The following is a 6,418-nucleotide window of genomic DNA, read 5'->3' on the forward strand; positions in this document are numbered from 1 at the left end:
ATATATATATTTATATATATATATATATATAGGTTATAAGAGATAATGATGTCAATAAGACCCAAAGGTGTCAGGTAATGCTGAGCAAGTGCTATGGACAGACTATATTTAAACTCCAGGTTCGGTGATTATGCGAATAAGGAGTCCAACATAGGTCATATATCAGCATGTGTATATATAAAAAAATTTTCAGAATGAGATAAAAATCCAAGGCTGTGAAAGATTTTAGAATATTTATAAATAGGTCTTACAGCTGTTTCTGGGATATTTTATATATCCCTTCATCGGAGACGGTGTGAGAAAATGGTTAAACAATAGTTAATTTAGATAAGATATGAAATAGAGAGTGAAGAGGAGGAATGAAAATAGATGTGAGATATGCCGGGATATTGCATCTGTAGATCCATAATTTAGGCAAAATGGTATACATATAAGATTCCAATACCTTGTAAGTTCCAATAGTATTTAAAATTGGTCGTTCCAAGTATAGAGTTTGTAAACAGTGTTATTGAATCGAGGGTTTTATTTAAAGTAAATAAAACCCTTGATTCAATAACACTGTTTACAAACTTGGAATGACTAATTTTAAATACTATTGGAACTTACAAGGTATTGGAATCTTATATGTATACCATTTTGCCTAAATAATGGAACTGAAGATACAATATCCCTGCATATCTCACATCTATTTTCATTCCTCCAATTCACTTTCTATTTCATATCTTGTCTAAATTAACTGATGTCTAACCATTTTCTCACAGCGTCTCCGATGAAGGGATATATATAAAATATCCCGGAAACAGCTGTAAGACCTTCTATTTATAAATATTCTAAAATCTTTCACATAAATCTGAAAATTTATGTATATATATATATATATATATATATATATATATATATATATATATATATATAGATAGATAGATAGATATTCATCATCATCATCATCATCATCACCACCATAATTTAACATCTATTTTCCATGTTGGCATGGATTGGATGGTTTAACAGGAGCTGGCCAGCAGAAGAGCTGCCCAGGCACCATGTCTGTTTTGGCATGGTTTCTTTAGCTGGATGCTGTTCTTAATGCCAACCACTTTACAGAGTGTACTGGGTGCTTTTGTGCAGTGCCAGCAAAGGTACATTTACGTGGCACCAGCACCTATGAGCCCACAAGATTAGGAATACTCAGCTAGTGAGGGATGCAGGAGACAAACTTGTATGCAAGGACAACCATGCTTTTAGTTAGCCTGATGCATCTGATGTGTCTCTTTAAGCACAGCAAACCACTAGGAGTATCAGCCCCCTGTCATCCCCTCTGTGAGTCCCAACATGTGTAGATCTTTTTTCACCACTTTGTCCCATGTCTTCTGGGTCTATCCCTTCCACATGTTTCCTCTACAATTAGATATTGGCACCTCTTTATGCAACTGTCTTCATTCATATACATCACATGATCATACCAGCACAGTCTTCTCTCTTGCACACTACATCTGATGCCTTGTATACCTATTTTTTCTCTCAAATCACTTACACTCTGTCATATATGCACACTGACATTACCCATCTAGCAGAGCATACTGGCTTCATTTGTTTCAAGCCTTTGCATATCCTCAGTAGTCACAGCCCATGTCTCAATGCCATGTAGCATAGCTGTTCATACACAGGCATCATACAGTCTGCATTTCACTCTGAGAGAGAGACCCTTCATTACTAACAGGGGTAGTAGCTCTCTGAACTTCACCCAGCATATTCTTATTCTAGCAGCTATGCTTTCGGAACAACTTCCCTCACTACTGACTTGGCCACCTAAGTAACGGAAGCTGTCAACTACATCTAGGGATCTTCCACTGACATTTGAAGGAGTCTATTTTTTGCACATTCCTGGTGTTTAATGTACCTGCACACCTGCTACATGTAAAGACAACTTTCTCTGTTAGTCTTCCAGTGATACCACTGCACCTCTTATGTGTCCATAGCTTGCACTGGGTACACCTTATGAAGTTTCTCCCAACACCTTTTCTACACATCTAGCAGAGCCTTCTCTCTGAAGGGATCTGTGATTTGTTTGTTTTCCTACTTATCAATACTTTGGTCTTTGCTAAATTAACTCTAAGACCCTTTAATTCTAGTCCTTAACTTTAAAATAAGCAAATTCTGTGACAGTATATATTAACTGGAGAGTGTAATTTGAAAGATTTGATTACTACATCTAGCTAGTTGATTGAGGTGAGCATTGTATATAGCAAGCATAGGCAACTGTTTATGAGAAGCAGGCCACACTGGACATGGCTCATCTTCAAGTAGGTCACACTACTAAAATGATTTAAGGTAATTTTTGTTGACATGCCATTCAGAAAGTCCTGTGGGTCACTGTTTATCTATGGCTGGTATATAGACTTCTTCTATATACATGGTATAGTTGACAGCTTTGTTGGAGTAGATGAAGTGATCTAGACATGGAAAATGGGTCCAGGACTGATTAGGTGGGTTGGGGGTGATATTTGGGCTAAAGGTGTTGAAGCAAGCAATGGATTCAGATTGGGTTTGGTAAGGAGTGAAAAACTAGACCAAGTCATCCAGATTGCAAGTTACAACTGAAGGAAGGGAGAAGTTTTACAGGAAAGATGTAGGATGTATCAAGATTAGGTTGGAGGAGATAAAAGTTCTACACTTCTTTGTTAGAAACCAGTTATTACTCTCTACTTTCTTTTTGCCTTTCATTTCTGTGTATTCACTTCCATAAACATGCACTCATTTTCCCCTCTATATGATTATGATTTCCCCCTCTTCTCCTTTTATCTGTCTTGACAAAGGACCAACTCTTCGAAATATTGAATATCTCTCCTTTTCTTTCATAGCATCATGCATCAATTTTGTATTCCCATTCATTGTTTTTGTTGCCTCCCCCACCCCCACACGTTTTTTTGCTTTTAATATACCTTGCACTAGCACAAAAAAAGATCTCTTGTACATAGATATTGAATTTCTTATAGTACACCAACTTTCTGCATCTTTCTACATTAACTATACTTAAATTCATTCTCTTGGATTTGCATCATAACCTTAAATGATTCCAAACCTCCTTTTTTCCTGCTTTCTGCTACACAGCCTTGCATATCTCCAACATTATCTTTGCCAACACATGTCAATCTATTCATCATAATGGTATACCTCATGGTTTACATCTTCATTTTAATCGGGGCTTCTATTTTGCTCCTTCCATTGAGCCACATTCTTGAGAACTCTTCCCACATATATACCATCATTTAAGCCATTTGCTTCTGTCTCCTTGAATTGGACCATCTACCAGTCATTCTCTCTTCTACCTGAACCCCATATATTACCCATTCCACGGCCTTTTATCTCCAGCACATTAATTGACTTTTGTTTGACTTCCTCTCACACACAAAAGATCACAAGTTCTATTAATTTACTGATCTAGTCCTATTGTCTCTGTATCTACTGTACTTTTTCACTAAACAGTAATTCTACTCTCCGACCTAACACTCTCTGAAGCTAAGCATTCAATCCTTGGTAGGGAGTCACTATATTTCAAGCTACATGCCTTCATATAGTCTGAACCCAGTAACATCGAACCCTTTACTGATTTTGGCCAATGTCCATCTGACTGGATGCCTGATCATGAACAGCTTAAGACTTAAGCTGCTCACCAGCTCCATTAGTTACACAGTGAACCACTTCAATTTCCAGAAGCATTTAAGACCACTAAGAATCTGGTCAGAATTTGTTGACTTTGTCACCTTTGACACCAACATGACAGTATTGTCAAACTAACTGGCAAGGATGGCATCAGAGAGGTATTATATTAACTCTATAAATAAATAAATAAATTAGTAATTGTTTTAGCTTCTATTCTAGTTTCAGTTGCCCAGTTACCATAATCCCTCAACCAAAAACACATGTCCACCACCATATATCAACCCATCTCCCCTTCTTTTGTCCTTCCTCCTACACCAGCAAACTTCATCGTCCACACACCATGTATCTTCACTATCTATCTACTCCTTCTACCAGATCCATAACATTAATGCCCCTGGTTGTCCCACTGTTTCTATTTGCAAGTGTCACTCTGAACTCTTATCTAAATGCCTTCACTAGCCTTTCTTATACTAGGTAGCAGCTACCTCCACTTCTTCAACTCCTTCTCCTTCCCTAGGCCCTCCAAGCTTCTTTTCACAATTGATATTAAATCTTTCTACACTGTCATCCCACACAACAATAGACACCTAACTTTTAAATTCTTACTAGACCATGCTTGTTCATTGATTCACTGAACTTGTTCTCACCTTCAACTGCTTCTCCATTTCTACTATCTTTTACCTGCAGTTAACTGAATAGCCCTTACACATACTGGTAAACATCCATATATACATGTCACATCCTTTCCATCCATACATCAAACTAACTACCACACATCTTGATGCCTTGTTTTCACACAAAAAAGTTTTAGCATCCTGCTCAAAGAGGAAGTATCTACATGGCTGCTAGACCAGCAACCAAAATGTCCTCAAATCACATCCTGCTATCTTAAAAAAATAGGTCATGTTGGATAATGTGGTCCTGGGTTCTATAAAGAAAATACAAGATGTCCATTGTTGAAATGACTTTAAGTATAGACATACTCAATGAAGTTTGCCCTTTGAGACGATAACAATATATTATTGTTGAGCCAACAAGAGAGACCCTATTTGATCGGTTGACTGTCAAACCCCCTCATCCTTTCTTCCCCACATTATTCTTCCCATGCATGTCTGGCATTAACCATTCATTTTGTAAACTACCTCTTTCATAATCATTTATTATCCTCCTTTGTATAATTTTTTCCTCTCTTTTCTCCTATTTATATTGACAAAATACCAACTGTTTGAAATATCAATATTCTTTCCTTCACAGCATAATACATTGAGTTTGTATTTCTGTTTATGAATTGTTTTTGTATTGCTTTTGCTCGGTCATGACTGAGTAAATTTATTATCAATAACCTTTCAGCTATGATTATCCTGTATTTTTCTTTTTTGAGATTGTGTTCTTTCCCTTTCAAGATGGTAGGACGCAATTCGAAGTAGACATAGTTGAAGTCAACCAGTAGTATAGATGCCCTTCATTTGCTTGAGCTGATAGTTGAGTGCACTTCTGATACACTTCTACAATATTTCTATCAACATCTCAGAAGAGCTGTAGAAAGATGTATTGAACCATAACTGTTCACCACCTCTAATTTCACAATAATCTGAGAATCACTGCAGGTGTGTTGGCTTCAGCACACACCTGCATATCATTATCAACAATATCGTAAGATGCTCGTGGAAAAGGTATTGATTGCAGATTGATTTCCTGACCAGTGAAACCTGTCTCTTCCACAGAAAGTGAAAGAACATACACTCCAATCTGATCCGGTATTACTTGGGACAAGGTACAATACACTATCCATCACTGTACTGGTATGGACATGTTCTCCATCTCCTGCTAAATCATCCTACAAGGTCTTTACTCTCATTTAACACAGCAGGTGTAGGCTGGCAAAGGACTTGTGGCAGGCCCCACACCAGATGAGTGTATGTGATTAAGGAAGATTTGAAATATGCAGAGAAGCTGGGACTGGACTATCACCAATGGAGAGCACTAGTGGATCTGGTCAGCTCAACACATGATGACGTCTCTGAAGCCACTAACCAGGGATGACCCCAGTCCTATCAAACAAGAGCATGAAGCAGCAGAAGCACTGATGACAAGCATTAACTTCTTATAGAAAACCTTTATTAAAATCTTCAATTTTGAGTGTAGCAATTATGTCTATTATGTCCCCTTTTTCATCCATAAAGCTATGGCCAGGCTTACATTTATTATATGAAACATTTGGTTTCAATACTCCTGAACAATAAAGCAATTCAACAAAAAACAGAAAATTCAGATTTCAGACATGGCACAACATTTTCCTAATGTTTGGCAGATTATTAATGCTTAATACTAAATGATTGATTTCTTTTCACATCTAATACCAGTGAAGTTGAGCAAATAGCTTTATTTGTTTGCTTACTTTTAATCAGCTAAGATACTCTAATAGTTTCCGATAAATGTGATTGCCTTGATGGTGCTCTCGTCAAATAGACTGACTGAGATACCATTCCAATAGATGTTCTTATTGACTCTGGATTATCAAGCAGCTATAAACAAACATGCATGCATATCAACAATTTGACATACATATATATCATGTATGTATAAATATATATTTATATACATACATACTTGTGTGTGTAAGTGTGTGTGTGTAAGTGTGTGTGTGTAAGTGTGTGTGTGTAAGTGTGTGTGGGTGTGTTATATATTTATTATAATAAAGATAAAAATACATGATGCACACATACACATACACATATTATATAAATATATATAT

Source organism: Octopus bimaculoides, chromosome 4 (genome assembly GCF_001194135.2).
Source record: "Octopus bimaculoides isolate UCB-OBI-ISO-001 chromosome 4, ASM119413v2, whole genome shotgun sequence".
NCBI lineage: Eukaryota > Metazoa > Mollusca > Cephalopoda > Octopoda > Octopodidae > Octopus > Octopus bimaculoides.